The following is a 25128-nucleotide window of genomic DNA, read 5'->3' as shown; positions in this document are numbered from 1 at the left end:
GGGAATTTAAGAATTTGGGGATTTGAAAAATTGGAAATTTAAGAATTTGGGGATTTGAGAAATTGGGAATTAAAGAATTTAGCAATTTGAGAATTTGGGGATTTAAGAATGTGGGGATTTGAGAAATTGGAAATTTAAGAATTTGGGGATTTGAGAAATTGGGAATTAAAGAATTTAGCAATTTGAGAATTTGGGGATTTAAGAATGTGGGGATTTGAGAAATTGGGAATTTAAGAATTTGGGGATTTGAGAAATTGGGGATTTGAGAAATTGGGAATTTGAGAATTTGGGGATTTGAGAAATTGGGAATTGAAGAATTTGATAATTTGAGAATTTGGGGATTTGAGAAATTGGGAATTTAAGAATTTGGGGATTTGAGAAATTAGGAATTTAAGAATTTGGGGATTTGAGAATTTGGTAATTTGAGAATTTGGGGATTTAAAAAATTGGGAATTTAAGAATTTGGGGATTTGAGAAATTGGGAATTGAAGAATTTGATAATTCCAGAAATTGGGAATTAAAGAAATTGGGAATTTAAGAATTTGGGGATTTGAGAAATTGGGAATTTAGGAATTTGGGGATTTGAGAATTTGCTAATTTGAGAATTTGGGGATTTTAAAAATTGGGAATTTAAGAATTTGGTCCTTTGAGAATTCGGTGATTTCAAAATTTGGGAATTGTAGAATGTAGGCATCTCAGAATTTGATAATCTGGTATTTTGATAATTTGCGGATTTTAACATTTTTGAATTTTGAACCCTGCGATTTCAAGGTTTAATAATTTTAAAATATCGAAATCCCTTATTCAAAATATTTAAATATTTCAAAATTTGGAACCTTGCAAATTTAAAAGCCTAAAATTCTGAGATCTAGAAATCTGAAAAAGAAATATATGTTTTGGCCATATATTTCATGACTTTTCAATATAATAAGTAAAAAATAGTAAAGATTAAACACCGTTGAATAAAATTTGCACATAACAATTGAAAAGTAAATGTATAGTAGGGAAACACAGGCAAATTGATACGCAATTTTCGGTGGACATCATGGGCGTGAAGATGGGGAAACGAGGATCGAAGTGGACCGAAAGGATGGTAGGTTGTTGTGGCTTTGCCCCGACGTGATGGGCCACATTCCACGCATTCCATGCGGTCACGGTCATATCTCCCATTCCTCTAGATTTCCCGTCCCACCAGCAGCCCTACTGCTGGTACCGTCACTGCTACTAACACTGCTCCTTTCCGTCTGTGCCATCACTTCCTTTCGGCATGAGAATCGAACAGTATAGCCGTGGTGGAACAAATTTTTTTTAAGGGCGGTGCTTGAGAATTTTTTTATTGGGGCTTTTTTACTGAGGTTTGGAAATTTAGTAATTCGAGAATTTGGACATTTGAATGTTGAGAAGTTTGGGAATTTGAGGGCTGGGAAATTTAAGAATTTTGGGATTTGGAAATTTGTGGATTGGAGAATTTGGGATTTGGGGATTTAGGAATTTGGTGGTTTGGGGATTTGGGGATTTGGGGGTTTGAAGATATGGGAATTTAGGGATTTGGGGATTTGGGGATTTGGGGATTTGGGGATTTGGGGATTTGGGGATTTGGGGATTTGGGGGTTTGAAGATATGGGAATTTAGGGATTTGGGGATTTGGGGATTTGGGGATTTGGGAATTTGAAAGTTTAAGGAGTTTGGGGTTTTGATGTTGAGGAGCTTTGGGGTTGGGAAATTGGAAATTTGGATCTTGAGGAATTTGGAAATTTAAGAATTTTGGGATTTAGAAATTTAGGAATTTGGGATTTGGGGATTTGGGAATTTAGATATTTGAGGATTTGGGGGTTTGGAGATTTGGGGATTTGGGGATTTGGGGATTTAGAAATTTAGGGATTTGAGAATTTAAAAGTTTAGAAGTTCGGATGTTGAGAAACTCTGGGGCTGGGAAGTTAGAGAACTCGGGAATTTGGAAATTTGGATCTTGAGGAATTTAAGGACTTGGAAAATTAGAAATCTTAAAATTTGGTTTATGGACTAGAGAATTTGGAAATTTAGGAATTTCATATTTGTTGATTTGGAGATTTTGAAATTTAGGTGTTTGGGTCTGGAACTTGAGGTACTTTAGGAATTAGGAAGTTGAAGAATTTGGGGATTTGGAAATTTAAGAATCTTAGAGAAAGAAATTTAGAAAATTGAAGAATTTATAAACTTGAAAGTTTTGAGATTTAGGAATTTGGAAATCCGGAAATTTTAGAGTTTGAATATATGTTGATTGAGTAATTGGAAATTCATGAACTTGAGGATTTGAACATTTGGAAATTGAGGAATTTCAACGTTTGAAATTCTTAATACTTCTTCAAAAATAAATACAATCTCTAACAGATACAATAAACAAAGTGTAACAAATACAACAAATAAAATAGAATTTTGCAATGCTCATTAATACATACTTAATTTTAAAAAATATTCAATGACATTATATCGATATATAATCATCAGGCACGTGTAAATTGTGGAATACAATTTCGATTACCCAAACTAATTTAGCTACACCTCACAGGATAGTTTAGCTAATCCAATTTACTGTTTGCAACTGTTCCCATTCCGCAGAATAGTGGTTATTGATCTCAACCTATACTATTTATTGCCACTATGAGATTTGGTTCAGTGAAGTGATGCGTGGGAATTGGAGCTGTGCTACATAGCTTACAGAGAATTTCCACTTACAAAAGGCAATAGATAATTCAGCTTCATATTGTTTCACATCAGTGGAATCTAGTTTCTGTCGTATTTTACAGGAAATAAACGTGCTACGTCTCATGGGACCATGTATTTTAATTATGATAGCGATACTCATTAACACTTTGACTGCCATGTAATTCGCTTCTCGCTGAATATGAATTTCAATATTAATGAATGTTTTTACACTGCTTTAAAGCTTATTTTCACGAAAATTTGTTCACATTTTGCATTTCATATTTTACTTTTATCATTTTATATTTTATTTTTCATATTTTATATTTTACTTTTCATATTTCGTATTTTACTTTTCACATTTTACATTATGCACTTTTCATGTTGTACTTTGTAATCTTCATTCCAAATTATATGTTATATATTATAAAATTTCCATTTTACATTTGATATTTTTCACATAGAATTTCACAGTTTACATTCTACATATGTTATGTATCACATGTGATCACATATGTCATTGTGCACTTCTTATGTTGCATTTTACAGTCTTCATTCTATATCATATATTATATGTTATACAATATATATTTTACATTTGATATTTTTTATAAAGCATTTCATAGTTTACATTCTACGTATGTTATGTATCACATGTTATCACATATGTCATTGTACACCTTTTATGTTGCATTTTACAGTCTTCATTCAATATCATATATTATATATTATACAACATGTATTTTACATTTGATATTTTTTATAAAGCATTTCACAGTTTACTTTCTACGTATGTTATGTATCACATGTGATCACATATGTCATTGTGCATTTCTCATGTTGCATTTTACTGTCTTCATTCTATATTATATATTACATTACACAATTTATATTTTGTGTTTTTCATATTGAATTTCACAGTTCACATCTTATATTTATCACATATTATCCATCATATATAATATATCAAACATACTCTCCATAAAGCACGTTCCCCCTGCCCTCACATCCAATTCTTAATTAGCCAACAAAGAGACAATTTAAACTCCAAACCTCAAATTGCAAAGTAACGTATTATAACATGGTTGTACTTTGTTCGATTTAAGATAAATCCAGCGCAAAACTGTAAGAGATATCGACAGAGAGATTCAGCCAAGAGAGAAACGTGAATAGGGAGCAGTTCTAGCAAAAGCTGGCTCTTTGATCAGCAATTAACACCACGAGCAGCTTTGAACTCGATCTTCCGTATGATCATTGGATGAAGCCTCTCGAGACAGTAGAGCGATTTTCCTCTGGCTGGCCTTTTCGCAAACCGACCGGTTCACCTGTTTCATCATCCTCGGATGCACCCCGACGGGTTTACACGATGTTACTTGCACATAGGTTGCCAGCATAGTCCGGTCACGCTTCTGATTGATCAAGTTTCCGAATGTATTGGCCAAGCTCGCGTGCAGGCCGGAAGCAAAGCTATTTGGAAAATTGCTTGCTCTCAGTTTGGTCCGCGACGGGGTCAGGCTTATTTCTTCAATTTCATTTACGAGTCCGTGATGTGAAAGCTTGGCTCTCGCCATCTTCTTTTATGGCTCGTGTAAAATATGCCGTACACGATTATCGCGTTATCGGGTTATTGCAAATGACATGGGGTCCTATGTAGAATGAGATTTGATGCAGAAATAACGTAACACCTGGGTCATCAGTTGCAAATTTGAAGTATAGCAGACAAGAATGAAATGTTTTTAATATAACATAACTGATTGACAATTTTGTAAGACCATGTTCGATAGTGAAGGTAGACCGTCATAGAGATCTGATGATGTGGAAGTAACATAGCAATTTTATCATGTCAGTTCGAAGGTTAAAGTGTAATGTCACAGGCTAACATATTTTATATAAAGTAACTGATTGCCAATTATAGGAGACGATGTCTGATTTTGAAGTAGAAGCTCAGAGACATTTGATGAAGCAGAACTAACATACCACCTGGGTCACATCGATTTGAAGCTAAAGGTATAGACAAAAGCTAAGATAGTTTTAATTAAAAATACTTGAATGCAAATTACAGAAGACATCGAATTTCAAGATAGAAAGTCTGACATACGAATTGCTAACATAAAAATATCTAAAAGTATGTAAACTATGACCACTTGAAGTACAAATAAAAATGAACGTAAATTAATATATGTATAATCTCTTTACAAATATATTCCACAAAAATCAGTGGTTAAACAACCTTTTAACCATGTGTTAGATTTTGGTATACCATTGAAGCTTGAAATGCTTAGATTTTTATGATTTTGAAACATCAAAAATTCTGAAGTTTTCTTGACACCACAAAAGAATAATATAAATAAATATTTCACAAATATATAATAAATCTTAATATTTCTAATTCAACATGTCTATAACTAAAGTTTAAATAAACTTGATCACATAGCTTAAATTTTCAACGTAACAAGAAATGATTAAGAACTCAGTACGTGAGGTTAGGAGGCATTGTAGGGTCAGAGCTCTCATGATCGATTATTTTAGATAAATCCTGTTGCAAAGCCAAACATTCAATGCGGCCGATACACGACACACGATATCGTCTCTTCGATTGCAGATTCTTTTGAGAAAATCCTGTCTGGACCGAACTGCTGGCGCATTCAATCGAGATTCAATGTACAGGATGGCGTATCCTTACGTAACACACGACAAGGTATATCTATAGTAGCATACGGAACGTGCCTTTTTCGAATTCTTTTCCCTTGCTTGTTCGTTTCGCTCCGAAGCTGGCTGCGAGATAATACCGGCATTATAGACAGCTGAAAGATTAGATCAGAAGAACCGTTTAGATCGTGGAAAATATTTTAAAGAATATGTGTTTGGGTGCAGGGTTGGTTTTTTTCGTATGTGGGAGACCTTGAAAATTTGGCAATTTTGTATTGTAGTTTCAAGATGGGACCATTTAAATATTTGCGATACTAAATGTTTGAGTTAGCAAATTTTCATATTTTCAGTTTTTCAATTTTTCAAATTTTGAAGTTTTCAAGTTTTCATGTTTTCAAGTTTCCAAGTTTTCAAGTTTCCAAGTTTTCAAGTTTCCAAGTTCTCAAGTTTTCAAGTTTTCAAGTTTTCAAGTTTTCAAGTTTTCAAGTTTTCAAGTTTTCAAGTTTTCAAGTTTTCAATTTCTCGATTTCTCAATGAGTTTCAATTCCATAATTTTTTAATTTATTAAATTATCAAATTCTCAAATTCCCAAATTTTCCAAACCCCTAGATTGTCAAATATCCAAATCCCCAAGCTCCAAATCCCTAAATTTTCAAACTCTCCAATTACGAAATCCCCAAATCCCAGATCTCTAAATTCTCAAATTCTCCAATTACGAAATCCCCAAACCCCAGCTCTCTAAACTTCCAAATTCTTCAATTACGAAATCCCCAAATAACAGATCACAAAACCTCCGAATTCCTCAATTTTAAATCCTCACATCTCAAAACGTTCAAATTTCAAAATAATTTACTAACCTCGAAATCTAATAAACAAAAATTCCGAAGTAACTCCTTTCAATAAGGTTCTCTCCTCTGACTGTTATAATTTCCCTAGGGAAGTCAGATTTGTTCTCGACTGTACGTATTCCTGTTACCATGAAATTTTGACTTGTAAATTTTTCTATACACATTGCCGCGTTAACACGAACACCTTAATGGCGTCACTGTTCTTTGAGGAGATGTTTATATACTCTGGTTTTTAGCAGTAACGCTCGCCTACGGTTATTTATCCACTTTTGAAATCCTTTCGTATTTATCAAGGAACATTTAGACCAGCGACCGTTAGTTTACTCGTAGCGGATGTTGAGTTAAAACAGACAACACTGAGAAAGCTACTGTTGCTGTTTAAATATTTGCTTTAGTTTAACTGTGTTGTTCATGTGTGTGCTTTTACTGAAATCTTGAAATGCTGAACGGAAAAATTCAATAGACTTTACATTTTAAAGGAAAAGTCATTTGACGACGTGCATTATGCATTTAGTTTGAACAAATAAATTTATCCAAAGTTTAATTTTTTTGTTTATTTGTAATTTGTTATAGATTATGATAAATAGATGTCATGTCATAAGGAAATAATTATGGTTACATGGTAAACATTACATTTGTTGTAATGTACTGTATATTTATTATCTTTGTTGCAGTTTGTTTGCATAATTTTACAAGATTAGGTTAGGTTTGTTGTACCAGTCTGTTGCACCAAACAATACGAATATAATTACACAAACTTGACAATTATATAATTTTACAAGGTTATGTTAGGTTAGGTTTGTTGTACCAAACAGGACAAGTATAATTATACGACCTTGGTAATTGTATAATTTTACAAAGTTAAGTTAGGTTAGGTTGCTTGTAACAGTCTGTTGTACCAAACAGTACGAATATGATTATACAATCTTCATAATTATATAATTTTACAAGGTTATGTTAAGTTAGGTTTGTAGTGTCAAACAGGACAAGTATAATTATACAACCTTGGTAATTGTATAATTTTACAAAGTTAAGTTAGGTTAGGTTGCTTGTAACAATCTGTTGTACCAAACAGTAGGGGTATGATTATACAACCTTGATAATTATATAATTTTACAAGGTTAGGTTATGCTAGATTTGTTTGTACCAATCTGTTGTACCAAATACTGTCATTATACAACCTTGGATAATTATACTGTTTGCTGTAACAGACTGCTACAACAAACCTAACCTAACTTAACCTTGTAAAATTATACAATTACCAGTATAATTATGCAAACAAATCTACGTACAACCTGAGTAATTGTACTGTTGAGTGCAAGAGACTAGTTCAACAAAAATACCATAAGAGATATTCTCCATGTTTTATAATATATTTTATACTACTTTAAATAATTATTCAGTTTTGAGGTTAGTTTTGAACGTCTACAAACAAAATACTTGTACATTTTACACTATTAGATGATTTCGTAAGGCTTTTATTCTGTACATTTTGTTTTTGTATTTTCCATAAATACAGAAAAATTTGTTTTTCAATTTTCTGTTAAATCAGAAAATGTATTGTTATAATTTAATTAATTGTAACGATTTTTTATATGAGTTTGCTATGAGTTCATTTTATTTTTGTACTATTATATTGGTATACAGTATTAATCCTTTGATTATTGTCATAATTCCTGTTAGTCAATTTTGAGGTTATTTTTGCATCTATAATGATTCATTGATTACCAATAAAGAACATTTTTATTCATATCTTGCATCATTCCATGAACCCACAAGTTTATAACAATTTTGTTAATGAATTTACTACAAATCCATTTCATCTTCGTACTATTATATTAATATACCATGATAATCGTTTGATCGCCATAATTTCTGTGTCGTTAACTCTTCTGTTATTTCTATCATCCAAGCCATCGTGATAGCTTCGTATACCAATTACAAATACGAAGACATACTAGCGTTGAAAGCTTATGGCGAAGTGGAAGAGATACCTCTATCTATTAGACGAAGATTAATGTCTTAACATGACATAGCACCGGCATACTTCGCTTGAAAGAGTTCGAAAATTGTTAAACGGGCATAGATGTAGGTTAGGAAGAGGTATAGCGAGTACATGGGTCATCAAGGTCACTCATACTAATCTATCACACTTTACCCGATGAAATTATGTTAAATGAACACTTTACATGAAAAATGATAAATGTTAAATAACTAAGAAAGTGTAATTTAAATTTAATTTATCATACAGAAGATGCTTTGAATTATATAAAGCAGTTATGTATAATTCGGTGGTGTGATTTTTGTAAACTGAAGTTTTATTATAAATTTAATTATTATATCCCCAAATCCCGGAATTTTCAAATACCTATATTCTGAAGTATCTACATCGTGGAATTCCTGAATTTCCAAATTTCTATATTACTGAATACTGCGTCCCTGGATGCCTACGACCCCAAGTCCCTATATTTCCAAATTTCTATATCTTCAAAATCCCTATACTTCCTATTACCAATATCCACGAATTCCTAAATTTCCAAATTTCTATATTACTGAATTCGTGCGCCCCCAAATTCCTAAATTCCCAAGTCCCTATATTCCTAAATTTCTACATCTTTAAAACCCTATACCCCCAACTACCAATATCCCCAAATTCCTATATTCCCAAATCCCTACACTCCCAAATTCCTAAATACCTTAATTTCTAAATTTCTATATTTCCAAATTTTCAAATTTTCAAATTCCAACATTCTACATTTCCAAATTTCCAAATTTCCAAATTTCCAAATTCTCAAATTCCCAAATTCCCAAATTCCCAAATTTCCAAATTTCCAAATTCCCAAATTCCCAAATCTCTAATTCTCTGATTTCTGTAAACTGAAATTTCATTACAAATTTAATTACATATCGCTTGCTGTTGAATTAATGAAATTATATATCTTGCAAGTAATAAACTATTATTAAAAAATTGAAAACTAAAGCAGTCTTTCGTTTATAATTTATCAAGTACTCAATTTTGATAAAAGAATAAACAAAATATAGTACACCATGTTTTTATGGACTTAAGTCCATGCTTCATAAACAATAAAATAAGCCATAAAATTTCAATGGTAGTGTACATAATAAAAATTCTCCAGCATTTTTTAATGCTTCCTTCAAGCTAAGTATACATATTTAAATTACAAGCATCCTAATTGCACGATGCTATTAATTAATCACCCTCAAGCGTACATTAATTACTGAACGCATTCTCAATCACTATTTGATGACAGAAATTTCCCAGACAAATTATTACAAATACATATTTATGAACGGAATAAAAATAATTTATTCGCTATTACAACCAGTGAGTTTCATTCTTAATTCTCACAGTAGACTAGTTTCGAATCATTATCAGATAATGTTCTCGTAAAGTTAAATCGTTTCTGAAAGAAACTTTAATCGCACAGCAATGAATGAATTTATGAGAGCTTCCGAGATAAGGGGTAGAACAGTTCATGCACCTTTGAAGTTCGCATAATTTATCACAGAGTCATTGATGTTATTATAGTATATTCATATACTGTTACTTAATTGGAGGATTTGTTTGAAGTATTCAAGAATTAAAATTTGTAAATATTTTGATACTTTTGATGCTTTTAATATGGAAAATGTATATTGTAAGAATGACACGTTAGGTGACGTAGATAAGCTTTCTTCTTGACCCTTCAGTTATTTAATCGCGCTTCTTTCATTTCTCTTGCACTTAATACGTTTTAACGACGCAAATGCGTGCTATATGTATATACCTCTACGTGCACAATGCATTACTAAGCTTATCCATTTTGCTCGACCGCGTTTCCGGTTTCATCTTGTGATTAGTTGACACTTCGGGTAATAACAATTATTCATTCTGACATTCACGCACAATTTCTCCTTTTCACGGGTCACCTCTCTGTGAGAAGTGAGGTTATGTGGAACAATCTTTGCGTAAGGAGATATCAAATAGTCAAAATGAACTTGTTTTTATTCCCTGGCAATTACTATTTATAAGTATAGTACAAATATTATTTTTAAATTGAATTTAGTTAAAAGAAAAATTTTGAGGCTCACGTAAATTGTAATAAGTTAAAATATTCTTTTGAAAAATAAAATTGTCTTAATTTCCCAATTAATGTAAATTTTTCGCTAAACTGTATTTACCAGAAATTTAAAAAGTCATTGCTATTTGAACCAAAATAAATGAAAATATGCTTTGTAAGAATAAAATTGCGATTATTTCCCAGTTATTATTTATAAATCAAATATACTTTTTAACTAAACTGAACTGAAACTAAAATTCTTAAAACAAGAGCCACCTAAGCAATAAAATTTTGCGAAAATAAAACAACTTTCCTTTTCCAAATAATATTATTTATAATTACACTGCGAGTACTCTTAACCAGACTGCATTCACCAAAAATTTAAAAACAAGCAGAAATAAATTAAAATACGCTTTGTAAGAATAAAATTGCTATTATTTCTTGACCACTGTAGTTTCAAGATTTGTTTTCATCTCTAAAATTATGTAAGAAGCAGCAATATATGCAAAAGCAGAGTTAACTGTTATTTCATACATGAATGACATGGCAGAGCATTAACTAGTATACGATTTTCCTATCAATAAATTAATGCGGCCATTAGTTATCAATAATCCCCCTATCTCCAGCTTGTGTTCACTATTAATACCGGATCCAGTAATAGCAAACAGCCATAATCTTGAGAGACAAATGCCAGCTTCTGTGGATCACTAAGAGAATTACCAGAACGATCTGCCACGGCTACATATATCCTTTTGATGGACAGCCGGTACAACCCTTTTCCTTATCGTTTCTTCGAAAATAATCAACAGAGGATACATATATCTCGAGGAGGTTGAATTAAACGATCGGCATTTTAGTAACCGGTTATCTCTTGTCCTACTATTATATCGTTCTTTAGGAGGCAGACATTTTGTCTTCCATCGGTTCTATAAAGTTTTTGAAGGACGTTCTTAAATACCACACATACTGCGTTACAACGTATCATTTGATTAATTGTGCGGAATGTCGATTTTTATTACTTCCGCAGAAATTATGTTAGTACAGAGAATTTCACATTTTCAGTCAGATTTAATTAACCTGCTACTTTCAACTAATTTTACTTTCACTCTTGAATTTTAAAATATAAAGAATCAGTCTATATAATTTATCTCTTATTTAGTCTACATTTTAATTTTGAATTAACTTACTAATGTACAAGACAAAATCGCAATACATTAATAATTTTAACCAATCAGCTATTTTTAAGAATATACGACATTCGAGGGGTATTTAATTTTAATCCGCTACTTCGGAACCATTTTACTTTCACTCCAGAATTTTAATGTTAAAATGTAAAGGATCAGTCTGTGTAATTTATCTCTTACTTAGTCTGCATTTAAATTTTGAATTAAGTGTGTATAATTCACAGTTAATACATAAATAATTTTAACTAATGAACTATTTTTAAGATTATACGACATTCGAAGGGTATTTAATTTTAATCTGCTACTTCGGAACCATTTTACTTTCACTCCAGAATTTTAATGTTAAAATGTAAAGGATCAGTCTGTGTAATTTATCTCTTACTTAGTCTGCATTTAAATTTTGAATTAAGTGTGTATAATTCACAGTTAATACATAAATAATTTTAACTAATGAACTATATTTAAGAATATACGACATTCGAGGGGTATTTAATTTTCTAGATCAAAACTGAAGTGAAAATGGAGAAAACGGGAATTTCGTGAAATGTTTTCAGTCAGATTTAATTAACCTGCGACACACGGACTGCAGGGGCGGCTTTGAAGCGAGGGGGCAAACGAGAGAAGGGTCGGCGGGGGACTTAATTTCGTCAGTTATAAGCGCTAATGAAACTGTAGTTTGTGTTTCGACGTCGGCCCATTGTTTCTGAGTTACCGGTACCGCCTAAGGCTACTAAAAAGAGCCAAGGTAGGCCCATTGTCCTACGAATACGTGCTCCACTGTGCCCTTAGGTTTTCCGCGTTGCTCGAAAACAATACAATTCTATAAAATCGAGGTAAAAAACCGTGATATGCGTATAACTCCTCCGAGAGGAACTTGCTTACGATTGTTGAATCACCGTCAGGATGGTTGTTAATAATAAAATGCAAAATGCAAGCATTTTAAGTACTTAATTTATGAAGTTGGGAAGTTAGGAATGTGGAAATTTAGAAAATTGGAGAATTGGGTATTTAGTAATTAGAGAATTTAAGAATTTGGGAATTTGGAAATTTAGAAGTTGATCAATTTAGGTATTTGGAAGTATAGGGATTTGGGGATGCAGAAATTTGGAAATATAGGAATTTGGGGATGTAGAAATTCGGGTATTGGTATTTGGAGGTTTACGGATTGGAGGTAAAGGGATTTGGGAATATGAGAATTTGGGAGCGTAGGAATTCGGTTATTTCTGAAATAACATTAACAAGATTATAAAATTATAACATCATCAAGGTTATACATACAATTATACCAAGGATAAGGTTATAAAATAATAACATTAACAAGGTTTTAAAATTCTAACATCATTAAGGTGATATAATTATAATAAGAATAAGATTATAAAATAATGACACGAACAAGGTTATGAAATTACGACAAGAAGGTTATAAAATTATAACATCATCAAGGTGATACAATTATAATAAGAATAAGATTATAAAATAATGACACGAACAAGGTTATGAAATTACGACAAGAAGGTTATAAAATTATAACATCATCAAGGTGATACAACTATAACAAGAATAATTCACTAAAATAATAAAATTAACAAGGTTATAAGATAATAAAAGGAACAAGATTCTGTTTCAAATTCTGTTATATTGTAGATATGAAAAGAAACATCTGAAGTAACATTAACAAGGTTATAAGATTGTAACAAGCAAGTTATGCAACTGTAACAAGAATAAGGTTATAAAATAATAACATTAACAAGGTTGTAAGATAATAAAAAGAACAAGATGAAAACGTAGGTTTCACATGCGGTGGTCCAAGTGTTAAGTACACTTGATACGCAAGAATTGCGTGGCACGAGCATCAACAAGGGACGCTAGTTTCTTTAGATGGAATAAGCTGTAAGACAATACCAGAGAGTGTTCTCCACTCGGAAGAAGTAAAGTGGATAAACGTACCAGTGCTATGTGCACACAGAGGGTCGTGTATGGTGCATTTAGACATTCAACTCACACAGTGTGGTAATCCCGAGTGGACAAATGCCACGGATATCACCTCTCCGTTCTGGGGATCCCGAAAACCTCAGACATGCTGTAACTATCAAGTTTCTACAAACTCGCAATTTGTAAAAATCAGAAATACTTTCTCTTAAAATAATGGTGCGTCTTCTTAATTTCTCAAAAAATTAAATTTCTTAATTTCGTAATAGGCTTTCCTGACTTCGTTGTAAGATGGATTTCTTAATTTCACAATAAGATAGAGTTCTTAATTTTCTAAGGTGGTTCTCTAGGATGAAATTCTACAAAATAACATCTTATTTACTGTTTAAGTAATATTAATTTTTCCTCCCATTTAATGCTAAATACGCAAGTATTGGATTGTGCCTAAAATCTAACCTTTGCTGAAAAATACCTATTTCAAATTGTTGCATACAGTCGAAAGAGTCAACTCAAAACGTAGTATTAAACTGAGGCTAAATATTAAACTGAAGTAGTATTAAACTTAAATCGTATTAAACAGAATGGGTCAAATTGTTGCCTCCATTTTGATTGACTTCGTGAGTTGGAGAGGTTAAGTTCGGTAGCCAAAGCCTGACAGGTATAGGCCTAGTGCCAATTATATTCTCATGAGTGGTAGTAAGGGACCCGAGAAAAATAGTCCTAAAATGGTGCTTTCAGTTCTCCAACAAAACGATGAGAGAATGAGCGGGCGAGTTCGAGTGGTACGACGAATCCACGACGAAACCATTACTACGTTCTTTGCCGGGGAAGTAATGTGTTATTGAGGAGCTACCAGGTGTAACTTATGCCTCCACCAAGGCTTGAGAGTTCATATTGTACCTGGAGCTCCTATGAAGTGCCCCGACAATAATGGCCCACCCTTTGTGCACGATGCTCTATTGATGTCGAGAGGAATTCCGTAACGTCTGCGACCTGGAAGGTCTCTCTCTCTTTTAGCTTTTTCCTTCGACCAGAAATCTGTCCTTTTCCTTAACCTTAAAATATCCACGTTCTGACTGCGGTTCACGAAAACGGGAATCGTATATGGACTATTGTCGTGACACACGTGGCGAATTACCTGGGTCCACCTGGTTTTATTCGGAATAGCATTCGAACCTCGATCGAATTTGGTCTGTAGGTTCTAAGGGCTCGTTAAAAGACTTCGGGGTTTTGTCTGTGGACACGCTGGGGTGAGATCAATCTCGCGTTTGCCATTGTCGAAGACGGCGAGGGTGTCCAGGTTGTTTCAATAGGTAACCGAGGGCTGTTCGACAAGCGTACCTTCTCACGAAAATAACTCTTGACGATGTCATTCAAAATATCTTTTGTGGCGAAACATCGAAAGATGTCGTCGCTGTTTCCTTGAGTGCTGTATTGGCGAAAGTTAAGGGTCTCTTCTATTAACCGTCGTGTGTCTCCTGTTTGACATTCTTATTGGAAACGTGGGGACTTTTTTGTACATTTTATTCATGTTGTGGCTACGTATCGATTTAATATGTTCTTGAGCAAGAGTATGTTTTATATTAAATATCCTGTCACAATTTTTTAGAATTTTATAACTTTCATCATTCTTAACAATTTTATAGCTTTCAACACTCTTAATAATTTTATAGTTTTCATCATTTTTAAGGATTTTATATTTTTTTATAATTCTAAGAATTTCAATAGATTTGAAGAATTTTATGATTTTGTATAATTTTGAAGAATTTTACGATATTTTATAATTTTCAAGAATTTTATAAATTTATATAATTTTAATTAATTTTAGAATTTCAGAGCACAGTATTTTTTGTAGAAATTATGCTATTGTCTGCAGAAGAAAATTCTGTTACTACCTTAATCAACCTCTGTTTAATTTTACTAACACAGTTTTTATTAACGTAAAAATTTCTCATTTATCAAACCCAATTTATTCTTCCTTTTAAATACCAATTAAATCTGTAATTTAATATTAAAATGTTACTATTTTTAATTCCTTCAATTTTCCTTTTACCAAACTCAATTTCTTGCCTCCATTTTACTTCAATGCACAATTTCGTATGCATTTCTTTCCTAACTCATATAGTTTCCTCCCACTATAATTTCCAAGTTTGATTTACGGCGTGTTTATTAATTAATATTTTCTGGCTTCCCGCCGTTACAACTCATTTTGGCTTCCTTCCAAGAGAGAAGGTTTCTAATTTTTCCTACCGTATTTCTCGCGGGGGCTAACGAGGTCATTTAAGATAAGGGATCACTATCAGGGCTGCAACAACGGGGAGACTAAAGGGGCCCCACTTTCTATGGGACTTCGTTTCAAGTCTTCCGTTCATAACTCATTTACAAAATTAAGTTTTCAAATTAATCTTCATTCATATTAACTACAAATATCAAACTTAAACTATAATGTAATATTATTAAAATACAATGTACTATTAAAATTGAATTTCTGTTCTACTAATAACAAATGAAAACGAACTGACAGCGAATTGATTACATAACCTACAATTTTTTAGACAACTGCGTCATGTATAAATAACTAATTATTGCTACAAAGTGATAAATGAAGGAAGTTAAAAAATTAGACACATTTTGTATTTAATGATTCTTGACTATGAAAATTATAATTAAAAGTGAATTAGAAATGAAGAAATTCAATTTTGATGAAAATACGAGTATGATTTATTAAGTATGAATTATAGTTTGGGTTACAAGTGTGATATTGTAAAGCAGAAGGTTAACAACACATGGTATAATACTAATAATTGTATCTCATAGCTACAAGATTTCTTAATAATTAAAAGTAAAATTTTCCTTTCATCTTTTAATATCATTTCTAAATAACTATTATACTTAGTACATGTCATATAATTTTATTGATAATAAAAATTAAATTTCAGAAATGCATATATTTTATTTTAAGTTGTATCATAAAAATGAATTAGTTCTTGAAATAATTTTTGAAAAATGAATTATATTTATCATAAAAAATAAAAATTTTCCTTTCATCTTCTAATACATACCATTTCTAAATAACTATTATACTTAGTACATGTCATACAATTTTATTGATAATAAAAATTAAATTTAAAAATGTATATATTTTATTTTAAGTTGTATCACAAAAATGAATTACTTGAAATAATTTTTGAAAAATGAATTATATTATAAAAATGAAAACTTTCCCTTTTATTTTTGAGCCAACATCATTTATTTTGATCTATACTAATCCCAGGGCCCCAGAAGTCTTAATTCGATCCTGATCATTAACCATCAGACATCCGATCTCGACGAAAGCTCGACAGAAACTTCTTACGAAACGTGCGAGGGCGAAACGTTCGAACGTCGTCAAAGCTGCTCGATGTTTGCTTGTTTTATTAGAATATTCTGCAATCATGCTCGTCCCACTCGACAACGTTGAGCAACAAGAATATCGAGGGCACCGTTCGTTCTTTATAATGCGGCATCGATTATACGTTCTCACGTGAATAGGAATAAGAGTATGTACATATATCGAAGTTTCATTTTACTATACAATCACTCTCGCTAATCTCAGGGCGAAACAACGATTCAACTTGCAACCTACTAACATTTCATCGGATCATCCTTCTTACGAAATCGAAGAAACAGGGTGAGACGGAATCGAAAGAATTCCATGTGTAATTGTATGAAATTACTTTGTGGGGATTGCAGTCATATTTGTGATTGATAATGTCATGTGACTTTCGTGTGTGACTGCATGGGAAACCTTTGATCGTTTTGGAGATATTGAAAATATTTGAAGGATGCACGTGTAGGAAAATATGTGAAGTGTATTTGAGAGTTTTGGATTGTGGAGTTTTTGGGGGGTTGGCACTTTGAGGTTTTAGAGTTGTGGAGCTTGGAGAATTTAGGGTTTTGAAATAGGGGAATTTGGGAATTTTTGAATTTTGAGATTGTGGGATTTTGGGACAATTGAAATTGTGGAACTGAGAGTTTGGAGTTGCGGAACTTTGGAGGGCGGTACTTTAGAGCTTTGGGAGTTTGGAATTTTGCGAATTTGGAAATTTGAGAAATTGGGGCGTTGAGAGATTGGGGATTTGAGAATTTAGAAAATTGAGAAATTGGGGCATTGAGAGATTGGGGATTTGAGAATTTGGAAATTTGAGAAATTGGGGCATTGAGAGATTGGGGATTTGAGAATTTGGAAATTTGAGAAATTGGGGCGTTGAGAGATTGGGGATTTGAGAATTTGGAAATTTGAGAAATTGGGGCATTGAGAGATTGGGGATTTGAGAATTTGGAAATTTGAGAAATTGGGGCGTTGAGAGATTGGGGATTTGAGAATTTGGAAGTTTGAGAACTTGGAAATTTGAGAGATTGGGGATTTAAGAATTTGGAAGTTTGAGAACTTGGAAATTTGAGAGATTGGGGATTTAAGAATTTGGAAATTTGAGAACTTGGAAATTTGAGAATTTGGAAACTTGAGAATTTGGAAATTTGAGAACTTAGAAACTTGAGAATTTGGAAATTTGAGAATGTGGAAACTTGAGAATTTGGAAATTTGAGAACTTGGAAACTTGAGAATTTGGAAATTTGAGAATGTGGAAACTTGAGAATTTGGAAACTTGAGAATTTGGAAATTTGAGAACTTGGAAACTTGAGAATTTGGAAATTTGAGAATGTGGAAACTTGAGAATGTGGAAACTTGAGAATTTGGAATTTTGCAAATTTAGAAATTTGGAATTTTACCACTTTGATATTTCAAAAGTGTGGGACTTTAAGTGAGCCCACAAAAATTCCCAAAAAATCATCCTCAAAAGTGTCCATTTTCTCAATCCAACTTTCACTACAAATTTATAATTTAAAATACAAATGCTTTTCTAATAAATTTGGTACATTTCATTATCAGTACAAGAACAAATCTAATTAGATTAGTATATATACTTTTTTTAAAGATATCATAAAGTAATATTTAAAAAGATGATTCCTTTTTCGATAGGTCGAGATCTGTCGGTGGGTTCTGGTAAGGTCGTGGTTCAAGTGACGGCAATTAACGTACTCTATTTTCTCCACTAACCTTTTAATCTTTCCACTGCAGCGGTTTATCTAAATTGTGCTGGTTGGTAGTGTGGGAACGGTGCACACAACGTGTCACGGAAAGGAAGTAGACCGAATGCATCACGATAAATGCGTCTGGGGCTAAACACGACATAAAAAGGCGGGGCTAAAAAAGGATTGAAGATGATTTACGTAGAAAATGGTGATAAGTGACTTAACTACTTTATTTTTGCTTATTTATTTTCTTAATTTTCGTTTTCACGTATTTCCACATTAAATGTTCTACATTAAAATTTTTGAAATCAGTATTTTTCTTTCGTTAAATGATTTAGGTTATTTGATAATATGAATGATATTAATATTAATTTTAAATAATACTTTAATATTATTAATATTAATATCAATTTTTGCAAAATGTAGTATGTTATGTATGTATACAGTGTATAATGTATATTGGGTTATTTATTATAAATAGTCAAATTGCATTGTTATTATTCATTTTTGTTCATTCTATATTTATGTGAAAGTATTATATCTTCAAATATTATAGTATTGTTGTATATTTATATTTCATAGTATTGCTATATGTTCATATACTATAGTATTATTATATTATAATGTCATTATATATTTATATATTTTACGTCTTATATATTACAGTATTACTGTATGTTATTACACTATATATTATAGTATAGTATATTTTTATACTACATTTTGTTTATAATTATCCTAAAAATGAATGAAAGTATTCAGGACCTAGTACTGATGGTACAACTAGTATGGAGGTCAGCTTTTATAGGTTAGGTTAGAAAAAACAAAAAAATGTAACCTTTTCCTATTTTATACACTTATGGTTTTCCAAAAAAACTAATTTTGAAATATCTGTAATATACCTACAAGTAAATTTGTTTATAACACACAATAATTTTAACTGTCTTTATTAATCTTAAAATTTCAATAGCAATTAAGTACCCTGACACAACTCTTGCAAATATTATATATTAACAAATTAAATTCAACAAAATTGTTTCACCATTATGTACCTCATTTAAAAATAATTTATCCCAAATAAACTACACGAAGCTACAACTAAAAATTACAAAAAAAAAAATAAAATTACAAACCAAAATTAAAATAATAAACCCAATAAACCATTATATGTATCTATAAATATTCTGTACCTCCCATTCAGTCTTTACAAGAACTTAAAATTTAATTCCAGAACTAAGCACTTTCACATAAATCACAGAAAAGTGCAAGTAGCAAGAAGAAAAGTGAAAGCAATTATCGGTATGTCTTCTATGCGATTAACCGAACATTCGTACCCACTAGCTGTATAATTCTTGACGGATGTTTAAATTCAATCAAATTTCTGCACTTTCGTGCAATTCACGTGGGAATGAGTATAAGAAGCATGAAGAAAAAATTGCTGTAATATCAGTATTATGCAGGCACTGTGTCGGTAAAGAAGCAAGAGGCAACGAACATGAGGTATCGGATGCCACGAGCGGCTATAAGCACGGACCTCAGGAATGTGCCCGTCCGATCCCACGGCTTATCCCCTCTCTTCTCTTTCTCTTTTCTCTCTCACTTTCTCTTTCTCTCTCCTGTCTCTTCTTGACACTAATATCGCTAAGGTTAGTCTCTTTGAAAGCCTCCTGCATGTACACCGCCGAGCACGGTAGGCTTCCTTAAGGAAAAAGGCGATACAGGGGAAGCTGGACGAGGTACTCTTTCACTTTTCGTTGGTACGTTCTTAAATATGGAAACTTAAATGTGGAAACTTTTAAATTAAGTAAACGCTTATTAACGGAATTATTGAATATTTAATTACAAGGAAAATTAAATATGTTCTTTGCAATGAAAGGGTAATGTAAGACTGACTGTAAATAGAATGAATGTTCATAGCAATGATGCGTTTTTCGATGAAACATGATAACACTTGCAACCCCTATTCATTCCCTAAGTTCTCACTTAACAAGGAATATTGACAATCACTAACCCTTTGCACTCCTATCTCGAGAGTGGCTCGACATCACATTTCTCTGGGATCTTATAAATAATTCAGATAAATAGATTGGTTAAATATATATATTTTTATTTATTTACTATTTATAATAAATGAAAAATGTATTTGTCACATACTTCGCACTGTTGCAATACATTTTACTGAGAACCCCTATCTTGATATATTTTTTGTAAATTAAGGAGTCGGTGAGGAGTGCAAAGGACTAATGAGTCACTCAAATAATACTGTACCAATAAATACCTACAAATACAGATTTTTGAAACTTTGAAAATTTTCAAGCTTCTTTTAATTTAGAGATGTTAACAATTTTTGAATTCAGGGAAGGGTTGAAAGAAGAGCAGAAATTTGGACATTTAGCATCTTGGAATTTGGAGAGTTGGAAATTTGGGGAATTGGAAACTTAGGTATTTGGGAATATAGAATTTTTTAAATAAAAAATTTGGATGCAGGAAATTGGAAATTTTGAATTTTAGGGATTCAGGAATTTGGGGATGCAGGAAGTTGGAAATTTTGAATTTGGGGATTTGAGAATTTGGGAAACTAGGAATTTAAGTATGTAGAGATTTGGTAATTTGAGAATTTGGAAAATTGAGAATTTAGAATTTTTGAATTTGGGAAACTGAGAATGTAAGTATGCAGAAATTTGGCAATTTGAGAATTTGGCAGTTTGAGAGTTTGACAAATTGGAAATTTTGGATTTTTGAATTTGGGAATTTAGGAAATTAAAAATTTAAGTATTCATATATTTAGAAATTCGAGAGTTTAAAATTGAGAATTGTGGATCCTTGAATCTGTAAATTTAATATTTTAGGAATTTTAAAATTTGAAAAAATAGGAATATTGTTCATTAAGACTAAAAAATGCAGGAATGTAAGAATTTAGAAATGTTGAGTTTACAAATACGAAAACTTTGAAATCCATAATTTCAGAAATTTGAACCATTGAAAATTTGAGGTTAGAAATTGTAAAATTTGTGAATTATGAAACTTTACAATATAAAAATCTATAAATCCTAATGTCTCCAAGTTAAAATACAAAGTTCTCACGTTCAAATACAAAATTTTCTAATATATAATAGAAGGCAAATAGTAATTTTTCCTAGCAAATAGTAAAATTCTCCCTAGATTCCTCTTAACCCACAAGAGCCTCATTGCACCTGAATGTACATATTCGACCGATGACTTTCTTATACTGACATATCCATTTGCATTCGACTCACTGTCAATCTTAATTTTTCCAAACGTCGATTAAATCGATAAACCAATCACTGTTACTTGATATGACAGTACAAAGTATTACTGTACAAAGTATTAATCCTCCATGTTGCAGATCAAGAAACGAATTCTCATTAAAATCTCCAAATTCAAAAATTCAAAATTCTCAAATTACTAAATTTCTGCCTACTTAAATACCCAAATCCCCAAATTCAAAAATTCTAAATTCTCAATTTTCCAAGTTCTCAAATTACCAAATTTCTGCATACTTAAATTCCCAGTTTCCCAAATTCTCAAATTCCCCAATTCAAAAATTCTAAATTCCTAATTTTCCAAATTCTCAAATTACCAAATTTCGTCATACTTAAATTCCAAGCGTGGATTGAATGGGTAAACCAATCACTGTTACTCGATATGACAGTACAAAGTATTAATCCTCCATGTTGCAGATCAAGAAACGAATTCTCACTAAATTATCCTGTTCAAGAATTTCTCAAATACTTCACTACCTAAAACAGCTATTGCTACAAATTATTTCACTTCCTATGACAGTAAAAAATATTATTACACTTAATCCTCCATGTTGCAGATCAAGAAACGAATTCTCACTAATTATCCTGCTCAAGAATTTCTCAAATACTTCACTACCTAAAACAGCTATTGCTACAAATTATTTCACTTCCTATGACAGTAAAAAATATTATTACACTTAATCCTCCATGTTGCAGATCAAGAAACGAATTCTCATTAAATTATCCTTGAAGAATTGAGAAATTCTCGAATTTCTCAAATACTGTTCATTACCTAAAACAGCTGTTGATTCAAATTACTTGGTAATTTTAACGGTACGTTTAGAATGTTCGAACGACTATCATAAATTAATAAAAACGGTTTCTTATACTGAATTCAATGCATCCGCGAATGTATTTCTTCTTCTAATTTCTTGGAATGTCGTAGAAATATTTTTCCCGCTAACGAATTTCAACTTCGGTTTAGATGTTTATTCGTTCAACTTCCTTGAAGTCCTGAAATTCCAGCTTTCTTTATGGGACTTTCTTGGCCCTTTGAATCGTCCGTCTTCAAAGCGAATCATGGCTCTTTAGATTTTCTCCTGATCTTTTCCTGCAGTCGTGTTCGGCCTGACTAGTTCTTAGATTTATTGCGATAGTAAACCTATTTAACACATCATCCGGTTCTACAATTACAAAACAGAATGCGAGGTGATAGGTTCTTGTTACTGAAAGTTTTTCGATGTGTGAATAATTCTTTACTTTCATTTTTTGTGATCAGGTTCTCAAATTTTTATGTCAGCACCACTGATAGGTGAAAAACAAGAGGGTTGTACAACAATCATTAATGTCGAACATAATCACATTATAGAGAGAAATTCAATAGCTAAAAGGAAGCCATTTTGTATGACATAAGCAAGATTTTCGTCGATGCTACATTTGAATAATAAATAAAAATTCAAAGAGTTAAATTTATGTTAAAATTGTTATAAAGTGCAATTAGTATATATAGAAAATATTTTTCATCAAGAAAAAATATTACAGTAAATTTCATTTTTTTTTATATTTACAATACATACTCTTCTATGTATAATATACTTTTTATTTGATGATATTGGAATTCTTGAATTTTTATTTTGTCATTTATAAATTGACAATTACTGACATATTGCAGAATACTTCCTGAGAAATGACATTTTTCTTCAAGTAAAAATTTCAAAGTTTATACATATTTAATAATTGTAAACAATTTTTGAAATTCCAATAATTTTTGTCATTTTTGTAATGGTTGTAATTTTTGTCATTTTTGAAATGTTTGTTATTCCTGTAATTTTTGTAATGATTGTAATATTTGTCATTTTTGTAATGGTTGTAATTTTTGTCATTTTTGAAATGTTTGTAATTCTTGTAATTTTTGAAATGTTTGTAATTCTTGTAATTTTTGTAATAGTTATAATTCTTGTAATTTTTGCAATGATTGTAATTTTTGTCATTTTTTGTAATGGTTGTAATTTTTGTCCTGGTTGCAAGTTTTGTATTTTTTGTCCTGGTTGTAATGTTTGTAATTTTTGTAGTGGTTTTAATTTTTATAATTTTTGTAGTGATTGTAATTTTTGTAATTTTTTGTCATTTTATTTTAATAATTTCCTTCTAACTTCTCATATAAAAAAATATCTTTAAACAGCTTCCTACAGGAAAAATTTTTATAAGAACTTACAGACTGTTGCTTCAATTTAAGTTTATTTTATTGAATTCTCTTTTATAAATAATAAAAGTCATATCAGTTAAATTATCAGTAAACAAGCACTTCATTTTTGTAACTTTAAAGAATCTTGCTGAGATAATTCATATTTTCCACGGTGACAAATCCCTTCTCTTTTCTCCGGGTACTTGAAATTTTAAATTGCCATTGTCTCTTTACAGCGCTTTTCAGAGGCTAAAATTACACGCCGTTGTTCGCATTCGTTCCTCTCGGCTTCACTCCGTTTTCAGTTCGTAAAAACAGAAAGTTTACGCGTTATACACGTCCTTACCGGGTAGGAAACAGTCACAAAAGTAGTATAATACTTTTACTAGTCGTTAGTCAACTTGTTCTCTTTTTTCGGACGAAACAATGGGGACCCGTTTACTTGAATTCCAACCTGTCAGATGCACCAGCGTGTTCGGGGTCATATTGCGGTACCGCAACCTAATCGCGACTGGTTAATACGGTAAGATGTTCCCGGTGATTTGCAGGCCGGTAAACGAACGGGTATATACGTAGCACCGAAAAGAAGCGGGAGATAAAAGATAAACCTAATGCCTTAGTACAGTAGGATCATTTTAATGACGCAATCATCGTTAGCTCGCGTGAAAGTTGACTTTCGTGCAGGTCCCTCTTGTTCTTTCTGCTCGTTTCAAAGAATAGTTGGAAACGATACTATCGAATGTCCTTATGGGATTAAATAACATGCAGACGGTTTCTTTCCTTTTATTTCCTCGTACAGTTCAAACAGAAATAAAACAGGAGCGTAAGAAGTTTCCTTTGTTGCTGTTGAATTGTGGTATAAATTCAAACTCAACGGAAACAATTTTAAGGGCTTATCGCTCAGAAACTACTCTTCTTAAAAAGGTCACTTCTTTGTTTTATTAAAACAAAAGCTAAGTCAAATTCTAAAATTCTCTTCTATTGGACTGAATATGTCAGTTCTACAAGGTCCTAAATATTTATTGACAATATAAGGTATCTCACGATAAGTGATAACGAATTAATGTGACTCATAAGACTTATAGTCAACCTATACTTATAGGCAAGATAGCTGAGAATGACCTCCAAAAATTAGAGTGGTATTTCACATGAAAAAAAAATATAAATGTTCTGTTACATTTTTATCCTACTACTAACAGGCTATTAATATTATTATGATTTTGTATTATATAGTATTATATTACTATTAGATGT

At 31.6% G+C, this 25128-nt stretch overlaps 1 protein-coding gene and 1 long non-coding RNA gene across 12 annotated transcripts in view; one reads left to right on the top strand and one right to left on the bottom strand.

The window, feature by feature from the left end:
* The window catches only part of LOC100880089 (EGFR adapter protein), a 334753-nt gene that overhangs the window by 26236 nt on the left and 283389 nt on the right, over nt 1-25128 (bottom strand). The gene's annotated exons all lie outside the window — the stretch shown is intronic.
* Nucleotides 19989-25128, top strand: part of LOC143264882 (uncharacterized) — a 44748-nt gene continuing 39608 nt past the window's right edge. For all 4 annotated transcript variants that reach the window (XR_013038861.1, XR_013038863.1, XR_013038859.1 and 1 more), the window contains exon 1: nt 19989-20183. This is a non-coding gene — a long non-coding RNA (uncharacterized LOC143264882). The remainder of the gene's footprint in view (nt 20184-25128) is intronic.

This window comes from Megachile rotundata, chromosome 7, assembly GCF_050947335.1.
Source record: "Megachile rotundata isolate GNS110a chromosome 7, iyMegRotu1, whole genome shotgun sequence".
Classification (NCBI taxonomy): Eukaryota; Metazoa; Arthropoda; class Insecta; order Hymenoptera; family Megachilidae; genus Megachile; species Megachile rotundata.
Note: the sequence above shows the minus strand (reverse complement) of the source record. Positions and strands in the feature narration are given on the sequence as shown.